We start from the raw sequence: 14523 nt of genomic DNA, 5'->3' as shown, positions 1-14523 counted from the left end.
TAGATGCAAGTTCCTAAAAGGAACCAACACACAGCAGATGAGTTCGTAAGAAGAGGGTCTTCTGAGTTTTAAACGCATTCATACTGCTAACTCTTATATGCGTCTCTAGGGCTAGAATTGTCGGTTTCTGCATTCTCCAAAGAGAGGGTTTCTGAACTGCTGCAAACACTCATATGTTTAACTCTGGAAGTTGAATACACACATTAACAACCATTCTGCTAGATAGCTCCGTTTTGGTTTTAGAGCAAGGTATTTCTCTTTACAGCCTGTTCTCCCATCCACTCTGGAATGTCAAAACGCAGCTTGTAGAAGAAACGTGTTTCTACCTCGCTGAATCTAAACATAGATGCAACTTCCTAAAAGGAACCAACACAAAGGAGATGAGATCGTAGGAAAAGGGACTTCTGTGTTTTAAACGCATTCTTACTGCTAACTCTTTTATCCGTCTGTAGGTCGGGACAAGACTGTTTCTGCATTCTCCCAAGAAAGGGTTTCTGAACTGCTGCAAACACAAATCACTTTAACTCTGGAAGTTGAATACACACATTGACAACCATTCTGCTAGATAGCTCCGTTTTGGTTTTAGAGCAAGGTATTTCTCTTTACAGCCTGTTCTCCCATCCACTCTGGAATGTCCAAACGCAGCTTTTAGAAGAAACGTGTTTCTTCCTCGCTGAATCTAAACATAGATACAACTTCCTAAAAGGAACCAACACACAGCAGATGAGTTCGTAAGAAGCGGGTCTTCTGTGTTTTAAAAGCATTCTTACTGCTAACTCTTATATGTGTCTCTAGGGCTAGAATTGTCGGTTTCTGCATTCTCCAAAGAAAGGGTTTCTGAACTGCTGCAAACACACATATGTTTAACTCTGGAAGTTGAATACGCACATTGACAACCATTCTGCTAGATAGCTCCCTTTTGGTTTTAGAGCAAGGTATTTCTCTTTACAGCCTGTTCTCCCATCCACTCTGGAATGTCCAAACGCAGCTTTTAGAAGAAACGTGTTTCTACCTCGCTGAATCTAAACATAGATGCAACTTCCTAAAAGGAAACAACACACAACAGATTAGTTCGTAAGAAGCGGGTCTTCTGTGTTTTAAACGCATTCTTACTGCTAACTCTTATAAGCGTTTCTAGGGCGGGAAAAGACTGTTTCTGCATTCTCCAAAGAAAGGGTTTCTGAACTGCTGCAAACACACATATGTTTAACTCTGGAAGTTGAATACACACATTGACAACCATTCTGCTAGATAGCTCCATTTTGGTTTTAGAGCAAGGTATTTCTCTTTACAGCCTTTTCTGCCATCCACTCTGGAATGTCCAAACGCAGCTTTTAGAAGAAACGTGTTTCTACTTCGCTGAATCTAAACATAGATGCAACTTCCTAAAAGGAACCAACACACAGCAGATGAGTTCGTAAGAAGAGGGTCTTCTGAGTTTTAAACGCATTCTTACTGCTAACTCTTATATGCGTCTCTAGGGCTTGAAATGACTGTTTATGCATTCTCCAAAGAAAGGGTTTCTGAACTGCTGCAAACACACATCAGTTTAACTCTGGCTGTTGAATACACACATTGACAACCATTCTGCTAGATAGCTCCGTTTTGGTTTTAGAGCAAGGTATTTCTCTTTACAGCCTGTTCTCCCATCCACTCTGGAATGTCCAAACGCAGCTTTTAGAAGAAACGTGTTTCTTCCTCGCTGAATCTAAACATAGATGCAACTTCCTAAAAGGAACCAACACACAGCAGATGAGTTCGTAAGTAGCGGGTCTTCTGTGTTTTAAACGCATTCTTACTGCTAACTCTTATATGTGTCTCTAGGGCTAGAATTGACGGTTTCTGCATTCTCCAAAGAAAGGGTTTCTGAACTGCTGCAAACACACATATGTTTAACTCTGGAAGTTGAATACACACATTGACAACCATTCTGCTAGATAGCTCCCTTTTGGTTTCAGAGCAAGGTATTTCTCTTTACAGCCTGTTCTCCCATCCACTCTGGAATGTCAAAACGCAGCTTTTAAAAGAAACGTGTTTCCACCTCGCTGAATCTAAACATAGATGCAACTTCCTAAAAGGAACCAACACACAGCAGATGAGTTCGTAAGAAGCGGGTCTTCTGTGTTTTAAACGCATTTTTACTGCTAACTCTTATAAGCGTCTCTAGGGCGGGAAAAGACTGTTTCTGCATTCTCCAAAGAAAGGGTTTCTGAACTGCTGGAAGCACACAAAAGTTTAACTCTGGAAGTTGAATAAAAATATTGACAACCATTCTGCTAGATAGCTCCGTTTTGGTTTTAGAGCAAGGTATTTCTCTTTACAAGCCTGTTCTCCCATCCACTCTGGAATGTCCAAACGCAGCTTTTAGAAGAAACGTGTTTCAACCTCGCTGAATCTAAACATAGATGCAACTTCCTAAAAGGAACCAACACACAGCAGATGATTTCGTAAGAAGCGGGTCTTCTGTGTTTTAAACGCATTCTTACTGCTAACTCTTATATGTGTCTCTAGGGCTAGAATTGACGGTTTCTGCATTTTCCAAAGGAAGGGTTTCTGAACTGCTGCAAACACACATATGTTTAACTCTGGAAGTTGAATACACACATTGACAACCATTCTGCTAGATAGCTCCGTTTTGGTTTTAGAGCAAGGTATTTCTCTTTACAGCCTGTTCTCCCATCCACTCTGGAATGTCCAAACGCAGCTTTTAGAAGAAACGTGTTTCTACCTCGCTGAATCTAAACATAGATGCAACTTCCTAAAAGGAACCAACACACAACAGATGAGTTCGTAAAAAGCGGGTCTTCTGTGTTTTAAACGCATTCTTACTGCTAACTCTTATAAGCGTTTCTAGGGCGGGAAAAGACTGTTTCTGCATTCTCCAAAGAAAGGGTTTCTGAACTGCTGCAAACACACATATGTTTAACTCTGGAAGTTGAATACGCACATTGACAACCATTCTGCTAGATAGCTCCCTTTTGGTTTTAGAGCAAGGTATTTCTCTTTACAGCCTGTTCTCCCATCCACTCTGGAATGTCCAAACGCAGCTTTTAGAAGAAACGTGTTTCTACCTCGCTGAATCTAAACATAGATGCAACTTCCTAAAAGGAACCAACACACAGCAGATGAGTTCGTAAGAAGCGGGTCTTCTGTGTTTTAAACGCATTCATACTGCTAACTCTTATATGCGTCTCTAGGGCCGGAAATGACTGTTTCTGCATTCTCCAAAGAAAGGGTTTCTGAACTGCTGCAAACACACATCAGTTTAACTCTGGAAGTTGAATACACACATTGACTACCATTCTGCTAGATAGCTCCGCTTTTGTTTTAGAGCAAGGTATTTCTCTTTACAGCCTGTGCTCCCATCCACTCTGAAATGTCCAAACGCAGCTTTCAGAAGAAACGTGTTTCTACCTCGCTGAATCTAAACATAGATGCAACTTCCTAAAAGGAACCAACACACAGCAGATGAGTTCGTAAGAAGCGGGTCTTCTGTGTTTTAAACGCATTCTTACTGCTAACTCTTATATGCGTCTCTAGGGCCTGAAATGACTGTTTCTGCATTCTCCAACGAAAGGGTTTCTGAACTGCTGCAAACACACATCAGTTTAACTCTGGAAGTTGAATACACACATTGACAACCATTCTGCTAGATAGCTCCGTTTTGGTTTTAGAGCAAGGTATTTCTCTTTGTAGCCTTTTCTCCCATCCACTCTGGAATGGCCAAACGCAGCTTTTAGAAGAAACGTGTTTCTACATCGCTGAATCTAAACATAAATGCAACTTCCTAAAAGGAACAAACACACAGCAGATGAGTTCGTAAGAAGCGGGTCTTCTGTGTTGTAAACGCATTCTTACTGCTAACTCTTTTAAGCGTCTCTAGGGAGGGAAAAGACTGTTTCTGCATTCTGCAAAGAAAGGGTTTCTGAGCTGCTGCAAACACACATCAGTTTAACTCTGGAAGTTGAATACACACATTGACAACCATTCTGCTAGATAGCTCCGTTTTGGTTTTAGAGCAAGGTATTTCTCTTTACAGCCTGTTCTCCCATCCACTCTGGAATGTCCAAACGCAACTTTTAGAAGAAACGTGTACGTACCTCACTGAATCTAAACATAGATGCAACTTCCTAAAAGGAACCAACACACAGCAGATGAGTTCGTAAGAAGTGGGTCTTCTGTGGTTTAAACGAATTCTTACTGCTAACTCTTATATGCGTCAATAGGGCTGGAAATGACTGTTTGTGAATTCTCCAAAGAAAGGGTTTCTGAACTGCTGCAAAAACACATCAGTTTAACTCTGGAAGTTGAATAAACACATTGACAACCATTCTGCTAGATAGCTCCGTTTTGGTTTTAGAGCAAGGTATTCCTCTTTACAGCCTCTTCTCCCATCCACTCTGGAATGTCCAATCGCAGCTTTTAGAAGAAACGTGTTTCTACCTCGCTGAATCTAAATATAGATGCAACTTCCTAAAAGGAACCAACACACAGCAAATGAGTTCGTAAGATGCGGGTCTTCTGTGTTTTAAATGCTTTCTTACAGCTAACTCTTATATCCGTCTCTAGTGCTGGAAATGACTGTTTCTGCATTCTCCAAAGAAAGGGTTTCCGAACTGCTGCAAACACACATCAGTTTAACACTGGAAGTTGAATACACACATTGACAACCATTCTGCTAGATAGCTCCGCTTTGGTTTTAGAGCAAGGTATTTCTCTTTACAGCCTGTTCTAACATCCACTCTGGAATGTCCAATCGCAGCTTTTAGAAGAAACGTCTTTCTACCTCGCTGAATCTAAATATAGATGCAACTTCCTAAAAGGAACCAACACACAGCAGATGAGTTCGTAAGATGCGGGTCTTCTGTGTTTTAAATGCTTTCTTACAGCTAACTCTTATATGCGTCTCTAGTGCTGGAAATGACTGTTTCTGCATTCTCCAAAGAAAGGGTTTCCGAACTGCTGCAAACACACATCAGTTTAACACTGGAAGTTGAATACACACATTGACAACCATTCTGCTAGATAGCTCCGTTTTGGTTTTAGAGCAAGGTATTTCTCTTTACAGCCTGTTATCCCATCCACTCTGGAATGTCCAATCGCAACTTTTAGAAGAAACGTATTTCTACCTCGCTGAATCTAAATATAGATGCAACTTCCTAAAAGGAACCAACACACAGCAGATGAGTTCGTAAGAAGCGGGTCTTCTGTGTTTTAAACGCATTCTTACTGCTAACTCTTATACGCGTCTCTAGGGCGGAAAAAGGCTGTTTCTGCATTCTCCAAAGAAAGGGTTTCTGAACTGCTGCAAACACACATCAGTTTATCTTTGGAAGTTGAATACACACATTGAGAACCATTCTGCTCGATATCTCCGTTCTGGTTTTAGAGCAAGGTATTTCTCTTTGCAGCCTGTTCTCCCATCCACTCTGGAATGTCCAAACGCAGCTTTTAGAAGAAACGTGTTTCTACATCGCTGAATCTAAACATAGATGCAACTTCCTAAAAGGAACTAACACATAGCAGATGAGTTCTTAAGAAGCGGGTCTTCTGTGTTTTAAACGCATTCTTACTGCTAAAGCTTATATGCATCTCCAGGGCTATTAATGAATGTTTCTGCATTCTCCAAAGAAAGGGTTTCTGAACTGCTGCAAACACACATCAGTTTAACTCTGGAAGTTGAATACTCACATTGACAACCATTCTGCTAGATAGCTCCGTTTTGGTTTTAGAGCAAGGTATTTCTCTTTACAGCCTGTTCTCCCATCCACTCTGGGATGTCCAAACGCAACTTTTAGATGAAACGTGTTTGTACCTCACTGAATCTAAACATAGATGAAACTTCCTAAAAGGAACCAACACACAGCAGATGAGTTCGTAAGAAGCGGGTCTTCTGTGTTGTAAACGCATTCTTACTGCTAACTCTTATAAGCGTCTCTAGGGCGGGAAAAGACTGTTTCTGCATTCTGCAAAGAAAGGGTTTCTGAGCTGCTGCAAACACACATCAGTTTAACTCTGGAAGTTGAATACACACATTGACAACCATTCTGCTAGATAGCTCCGTTTTGGTTTTAGAGCAAGGTATTTCTCTTTACAGCCTGTTCTCCTATCCACTCTGGAATGTCCAAACGCAGCTTTTAGAAGAAACGTGTTTCTACCTCGCTGAATCTAAACATAGATGCAACTTCCTAAGAGGAACCAACACACAGCAGCTGAGTTTGTAAGAAGCGGGTCTTCTGTGTTTTAAACGCTTTCTTACATATAACTCTTATATGCGTCTCTAGGGCGGGAAATGACGGTTTCTGCATTATCCGAAGAAAGGGTTTCCGAGCTGCTGCAAACACACATCAGTTTAACTCTGGAAGTTGAATACACACATTGACAACCATTCTGATAGATAGCTCCGTTTTGGTTTTAGAGCAAGGTATTTCTCTTTACATCCTGTTCTCCCATCCACTCTGGAATGTCCGAACGCAGCTTTTAGAAGAAACGTGTTTCTACGTCGCTGAATCTAAACATAGATGCAACTTCCTAAAAGGAACCAACACACAGCAGATGAGTTCGTAAGAAGCGGGTCTTCTGTGTTTTAAACGCATTCATACTGCTAACTCTTATATGCGTCTCTAGGGCCGGAAATGACTGTTTCTGCATTCTCCAAAGAAAGGGTTTCTGAACTGCTGCAAACACACATCAGTTTAACTCTGGAAGTTGAATACACACATTGACAACCATTCTGCTAGATAGCTCCGCTTTGGTTTTAGAGCAAGGTATTTCTCTTTACAGCCTGTGCTCCCATCCACTCTGGAATGTCCAAACGCAACTTTTAGAAGAAACGTGTTTGTACCTCACTGAATCTAAACATAGATTCAACTTCCTAAAAGGAAAAAACACACAGCAGATGAGTTCGTAAGAAGTGGGTCTTCTGTGGTTTAAACGAATTCTTACTGCTAACTCTTATATGCGTCAATAGGGCTGGAAATGACTGTTTGTGAATTTTCCAAAGAAAGGGTTTCTGAACTGCTGCAAACACACAACAGTTTAACTCTGGAAGTTGAATAAACACATTGACAACCATTCTGCTAGATAGCTCCGTTTTGGTTTTAGAGCAAGGTATTCCTCTTTACAGCCTCTTCTCCCATCCACTCTGGAATGTCCAATCGCAGCTTTTAGAAGAAACGTGTTTTTACCTCGCTGAATCTAAATATAGATTCAACTTCCTAAAAGGAACCAACACACAGCAGATGAGTTCGTAAGATGCGGGTCTTCTGTGTTTTAAATGCTTTCTTACAGCTAACTCTTATAGGCGTCTCTAGTGCTGGAAATGACTGTTTCTGCATTCTCCAAAGAAAGGGTTTCCGAACTGCTGCAAACACACATCAGTTTAACACTGGAAGTTGAATACACACATTGACCAACATTCTGCTAGATAGCTCCGCTTTGGTTTTAGAGCAAGGTATTTCTCTTTACAGCCTGTTTTCCCATACACTGTGGAATGTCCAAACACAGCTTTTAGAAGAAACGTGTTTCTACCTCACTGAATCAAAACATAGATGCAACTTCCTAAAAGGAACCAACACACAGCAGATGAGTTCGTAAGAAGCGGGTCTTCTGTGTTTTAAACGCATTCTTACTGCTAACTCTTATATGCGTCTCTAGGGCCGGAAATGACTGTTTCTGCATTCTCCGAAGAAAGCGTTTCTGAACTGCTGCAAACACACATCAGTTTAACTCTGGAAGTTGAATACACACATTGACAACCATTCTGCTCGATAGCTCCGTTTTGGTTTTAGAGCAAGGTATTTCTCTTTACAGCCTTTTCTCCCATCCATTCTGGAATGTCCAAACGAAGCTTTTGGAAGAAACGTGTTTGTACCTCGCTGAATCTAAACATAGATGCAACTTCCTAAAATGAACCAACACACAGCAGATGAGTTCGTTAGAAGCGGGTCTTCTGTGTTTTAAATGCATTCTTACTGCTAACTCTGATATGCGTCTCTAAGGCGGGAAAAGACTGTTTCTGCATTCTCCAAAGAAAGGGATTCGGAGCTGCTGCAAACACACATCAGTTTAACTCTGGAAATTGAATACACACATTGACAACCATTCTGCTAGATAGCTCCGTTTTGGTTTTAGAGCAAGGTATTTCTCTTTACAGCCTGTTCTCCCATCCACTCTGGAATGTCCAAATGCAGCTTTTAGAAGCAACGTGTTTGTACCTCGCTGAATCTAAACGTAGATGCAACTTCCTAAAAGGAACCAACACACAGCAGATGAGTTCGTAAGAAGCGGGTCTTCTGTGTTTTAAACGCATTCTTACTGCTAACTCTTATATGAGTCTCTAGGGCGGAAAAAGGCTGTTTCTGCATTCTCCAAAGAAAGGGTTTCTGAACTGCTGCAAACACACATCAGTTTATCTCTGGAAGTTGAATACACACATTGACAACCATTCTACTAGATAGCTCCATTCTGGTTTTAGAGCAAGGTATTTCTCTTTGCAGACTGTTCTCCCATCCACTCTGGAATGTCCAAACGCAGCTTTTAGAAGAAACGTTTTTCTACATCGCTGAATCTAAACATAGATGCAACTTCCTAAAAGGAACCAACACATAGCAGATGAGTTCTTAAGAAGCGGGTCTTCTGTGTTTTAAACGCATTCTTACTGCTAAAGCTTATTTGCGTCTCCAGGGCTAGAAATGAATGTTTCTGCATTCTCCAAAGAAAGGGTTTCTGAACTGCTGCAAACACACATCAGTTTAACTCTGGAAATTGAATACTCACATTGACAACCATTCTGCGAGATAGCTCCGTTTTGGTTTTAGAGCAAGGTATTTCTCTTTACAGCCTGTTCTCCCATCCACTCTGGAATGTCCAAACGCAACTTTTAGATTAAACGTGTTTGTACCTCACTGAATCTAAACATAGATGCAAATTCCTAAGAGGAACCAACACACAGCAGATGAGTTCGTAAGAAGTGGGTTTTCTGTGTTTTAAACGAATTCTTACTGCTAACTCTTATATGCGTCAATAGGGCTGGAAATGACTGTTTCTGAATTCTCCAAAGAAAGGGTTTCTGAACTGCTGCAAACACACATCAGTTTAACTCTGGAAGTTGAATAAACACATTGACAACCATTCTGCTAGATAGCTCCGTTTTGGTTTTAGAGCAAGGTATTCCTCTTTACAGCCTCTTCTGCCATCCACTCTGGAATGTCCAAACGCAGCTTTTAGAAGAAACGTGTTTCTACTTCGCTGAATGTAAACATAGATGCAACTTCCTAAAAGGAACCAACACACAGCAGATGAGTTCTTAAGAAGCGGGTCTTCTGTGTTTTAAACGCATTCTTACTGCTAACTCTTATATGCGTCTCTAGGGCCGGAAATGACTGTTTCTGCATTCTCCAAAGAAAGGGTTTCTGACCTGCTGCAAACACACATCACGTTAACTCTGGAAGTTGAATACACACATTGACAACCATTCTGCTCGATAGCTCCGCTTTGGTTTTAGAGCAAGGTATTTCTCTTTACAGCCTGTGCTCCCATCCACTCTGGAATGTCCAAACGCAGCTTTTAGAAGAAACGTGTTTCTACCTCGCTGAATCTAAACATAGATGCAACTTCCTAAAAGGAACCAACACACAGCAGATGAGTTCGTAAGAAGCGGGTCTTTTGTGTTTTAAACACATTCTTACTGCTAACCCTTATATGCGTCTCTAGGTCCGGAAATGACTGTTTCTGCATTCTTCAAAGAAAGGGTTTCTGAACTGCTGCAAACACATATCAGTTTAACTCTGGAAGTTGAATACACACATTGACAACCATTCTTCTCGATAGCTCCGTTTTGGTTTTAGAGCAAGGTATTTCTCTTTACAGCCTTTTCTCCAATCCACTCTGGAATGTCCAAACACAGCTTTTAGAAGAAACGTGTTTCTACCTCGCTGAATCTAAACATAGATGCAACTTCCTAAAAGGAACCAACACACAGCAGATGAGTTCGTAAGAAGCGGGTCTTCTGTGTTTTAACCGCATTCTTACTGCTAACTCTTATATGCGTCTCTAGGGCTAGAAATGACTGTTTCTGCATTCTCAAAAGAAAGGGTTTCTGAACTGCTGCAAACACACATCAGTTTAACTCTGGAAGTTGAATACACACATTGACAACCATTCTGCTAGATAGCTCTGTTCTGGTTTTAGAGCAATGTATTTATCTTTACAGCCTTTTCTCCCATCCACTCTGGAATGTCCAAACGCAGCTTTTAGAAGAAACGTGTTTCTACCTCGCTGAATCTAAACATAGATGCAGCTTCCTAAAAGGAACCAACAAACAGCAGATGAGTTCGTAAGAAGCGGGTCTTCTGTGTTTTAAACGCATTCTTACTGCTAACTCTTATATGCCTCTCTAGGGCTAGAAATGACTGTTTCTGCATTCTCCAAAGAAAGGGTTTCTGAACTGCTGAAAATACACATCTGTTTACCTCTGGAAGTTGAATACACACATTGACAAACATTCTGCTAGATAGCTCCCTTTTGGTTTTAGAGCAAGGTATTTCTCTTTACAGCCTGTTCTCCCATCCACTCAGGAACGTCCAAACGCAGCTTTTAGAAGAAACGTGTTTCTACCTCGCTGAATCTAAACATAGATGCAACTTCCTAAAAGGAACCAACACACAGCAGATGAGTTCGTAAGAAGCGAGTCTTCTGTGTTTTAAACGTTTTCTTACAGCTAATTCTTATATGCATCTCTAGGTCTTTAAATGACTGTTTCTGCATTCTCCAAAGAAAGGGTTTCCGAACTGCTGCAAACACACATCAGTTTAACTCTGGAAGTTGAATACACACATTGACAACCATTCTGCTAGATAGCTCCGTTTTGGTTTTAGAGCAAGGTATTTCTCTTCACAGACTGTTCTCCCATCCACTCTGGAATGTCCAAACGCAGCTTTTAGAAGAAACGTGTTTCTACTCCGCTTAATCTAAACATAGATGCAACTTCCTAAAAGGAACCAACACACAGCAGATGAGTTCGTAATAAGCGGGTCTTCTGTGTTTTAAACGCATTCTTACTGCTAACTCTTATATGCGTCTCTAGGGATAGAAATGACGGTTTCTGCATTCTCCAAAGAAAGGGTTTCTGAGCTGCTGCAAACACACATATGCTTAACTCTGGAAGTTGAATACACACATTGACAACGATTCTGCTAAATAGCTCCGTTTTGATTTTAGAGCAAGGTATTTCTCTTTACAGCCTGTTCTCCCATCCACTCTGGAATGTCCAAACGCAGCTTTTAGAAGAAACGTGCTTCTACGTCGCTGAATCTAAACATAGATGCAACATCCTAAAAGGAACCAACACACAGCAGATGACTTCGTAAGAAGCGGGTCTTCTGTGTTTTAAACGCATTCTTACTGCTAACTCTTATATGCGTCTCTGGGGTTGGAAATGACTGTTTCTGCATTCTCCAAAAAAAGTGTTTCTGAACTGCTGCAAACACACATCAGTTCAACTCTAGCTATTGAATACACACATTGACAACCATTCTGCTAGATAGCTCCGTTTTGGTTTTAGAGCAAGGTATTTCTCTTTACAGCCTGTTCTCCCATCCACTCTGGAATGTCCAAACGCAGCTTTTAGAAGAAACGTGTTTCTACCTCGCTGAATCTAAACATAGATGCAACTTCCTAAAAGGAACCAACACACAGCAGATGACTTCGTAAGAAGCGTGTCTTCTGTGTTTTAAACGCATTCTTACTGCTAACTCTTATATGTGTCTCTATGGCTGGAAATGACTGTTTCTGCATTCACCAAAGAAAGGGTTTCTGAACTGCTGCAAACACATATCATTTTAACTCTAGCTGTTGAATACACACATTGACAACCATTCTGCTAGATAGCTCCGTTTTGGTTTTACAGCAAGGTATTTCTCTTTACAGCCTGTTCTCCCATCCACTCTGGAATGTTCAAACGCAGCTTTTAGAAGAAACGTGTTTCTACCTCGCTGAATCTAAACATAGATGCAACTTCCTAAAAGGAACCAACACACAGCAGATTAGTTCGTAAGAAGCGGGTCTTCTGTGTTTTAAACGCATTCTTACTACTAACTATTATAGGCGACTCTAGGGCGGGAAAAGACACTTTCTGAATTCTCCAAAGAAAGGGTTTCTGAACTGCTGCAAACACACATCAGTTTAACTCTGGAAGTTGAATACACACATTGACAACCATTCTGCTAGATAGCTCCGTTTTTGTTTTAGAGCAAGGTATTTCTCTTTACAGCCTGTTCTCCCATCCACTCTGGAATGTCCAAACGAAGCTTTTAGAAGAAACGTGTTTCTAACTCGCTTAATCTAAACATAGATGCAACTTCCTAAAAGGAACCAACACACAACAGATGAGTTCGTAAGAAGCGGGTCTTCTGTGTTTTAAACGCATTCTTACTGCTATCTCTTATAAGCATTTATAGGGTGGGAAAAGACTGTTTCTTCATTCTCCATAGAAGGGGTTTCTGAACTGCTGCAAACACACATATGTTTAACTCTGGAAATTGAATACACACTTTGACAACCATTCTGCTAGATAGCTCCGTTTTGGTTTTAGAGCAAGGTATTTCTCTTTACAGCCTCTTCTCCCATCCACTCTGGAATGTCCAAACGCAGCTTTTAGAAGAAACGTGTTTCTACCTCGCTGAATCTAAACATAGATGCAACTTCCTAAAAGGAACCAACACACAGCAGATGAGGTCGTAAGAAATGGGTCTTCCGTGTTTTAAACGCATTCTTACTGCTAACTTTTATAAGCCTCTTTGGGCGGGAAAAGACTGTTTCTGCATTCTCCAAAGAAAGGGTTTCTGAACTGCTGCAAACACACATCAGTTTAACTCTGGAAGTTGAAAAGACACATTGACAACCATTCTGCTAGATAGCTCCGTTTTGGTTTTAGAGCAAGGTATTTCTCTTTACAGCCTGTTCTCCCATCCACTCTGGAATGTCCAAACGCAGCTTTTAGAAAAAACGTGTTTCTACCTCGCTGAATCTAAACACAGATGCAACTTCCTAAAAGGAACCAACACACAGCAGATGACTTCGTACGAAGCGGGTCTTCTGTGTTTTAAACGCATTCTTACTGCTAACTCTTATATGTGTCTCTAGGTCTGGAAATGACTGTTTCTGCATTCACCAAAGAAAGGGTTTGTGAACTGCTGCAAACACATATCAGTTTAACTCTAGCTGTTGAATACACACATTGACAACCATTCTGCTAGATAGCTCCGTTTTGGTTTTAGAGCAAGGTATTTCTCTTTACAGCCTGTTCTCCCATCCACTCTGGAATGTCCAAACGCAGCTTTTAGAAGAAACGTGTTTCTACCTCGCTGAATCTAAACATAGATGCAACTTCCTAAAAGGAACCAACACACAGCAGATGAGTTCCTAAGAAACGGGTCCTCTGTGTTTTAAACCCATTCTTACTGCTAACTTTTATAAGCCTCTTTGGGCGGGAAAAGACTGTTTCTGCATTCTCCAAAGAAAGGGTTTCCGAACTGCTGCAAACACACATCAGTTTAACTCTGGAAGTTGAAAAGACACATTGACAACCATTCTGCTAGATAGCTTCGTTTTGGTTTTAGAGCAAGGTATTTCTCTTTACAGCCTGTTCTCCCATCCACTCTGGAATGTCGAAACGCAGCTTTTAGAAGAAACGTGTTTCTACCTCGCTGAATCTAAACATAGATGCAACTTCCTAAAAGGAACCAACACACAGCAGATGACTTCGTAAGAAGCGGGTCTTCTGTGTTTTAAACGGATTCTTACTGCTAACTCTTATATGCGTCTCTGGGGTTGGAAATGACTGTTTCTGCATTCTCCAAAGAAAGGGTTTCTGAACTGCTGCAAATACACATCAGTTTAATTCTAGCTGTTGAATACACGCATTGACAACCATTCTGCTAGATAGCTCCGTTTTGGTTTTAGAGCAAGGTATTTCTCTTTACAGCCTGTTCTCCCATCCACTCTGGAATGTCCAAACGCAGCTTTTAGAAGAAACGTGTTTCTACCTCGCTGAATCTAAACATAGATGCAACTTCCTAAAAGGAACCAACACACAGCAGATGACTTCGTAAGAAGTGGGTCTTCTGTGTTTTAAACGCATTCTTACTGCTAACTCTTATATGAGTCTCTAGGGCTGGAAATGACTGTTTCTGCATTCACCAAAGAAATGGTTTCTGAACTGCTGCAAACACATATCAGTTTAACTCTAGCTGTTGAATACACACATTGACAACCATTCTGCTGGATAGCTCCGTTTTGGTTTTAGAGCAAGGTATTTCTCTTTACAGCCTGTTCTCCCATCCACTCTGGAATGTCCAAACGCAGCGTTTAGAAGAAACGTGTTTCTACCTCGCTTAATCTAAACATAGATGAAACTTCCTAAAAGGAACCAACAAAAACAGATGAGTTCGTAAGAAGCGGGTCTTCTGTGTTTTAAACGCATTCTTACTACTAACTCTTATAGGCGTCTCTAGGGCGGGAAAA

The sequence above is a fragment of the Saimiri boliviensis genome, chromosome 18 (assembly GCF_048565385.1).
Source record: "Saimiri boliviensis isolate mSaiBol1 chromosome 18, mSaiBol1.pri, whole genome shotgun sequence".
Lineage (NCBI taxonomy): Eukaryota > Metazoa > Chordata > Mammalia > Primates > Cebidae > Saimiri > Saimiri boliviensis.
Note: the sequence above shows the minus strand (reverse complement) of the source record.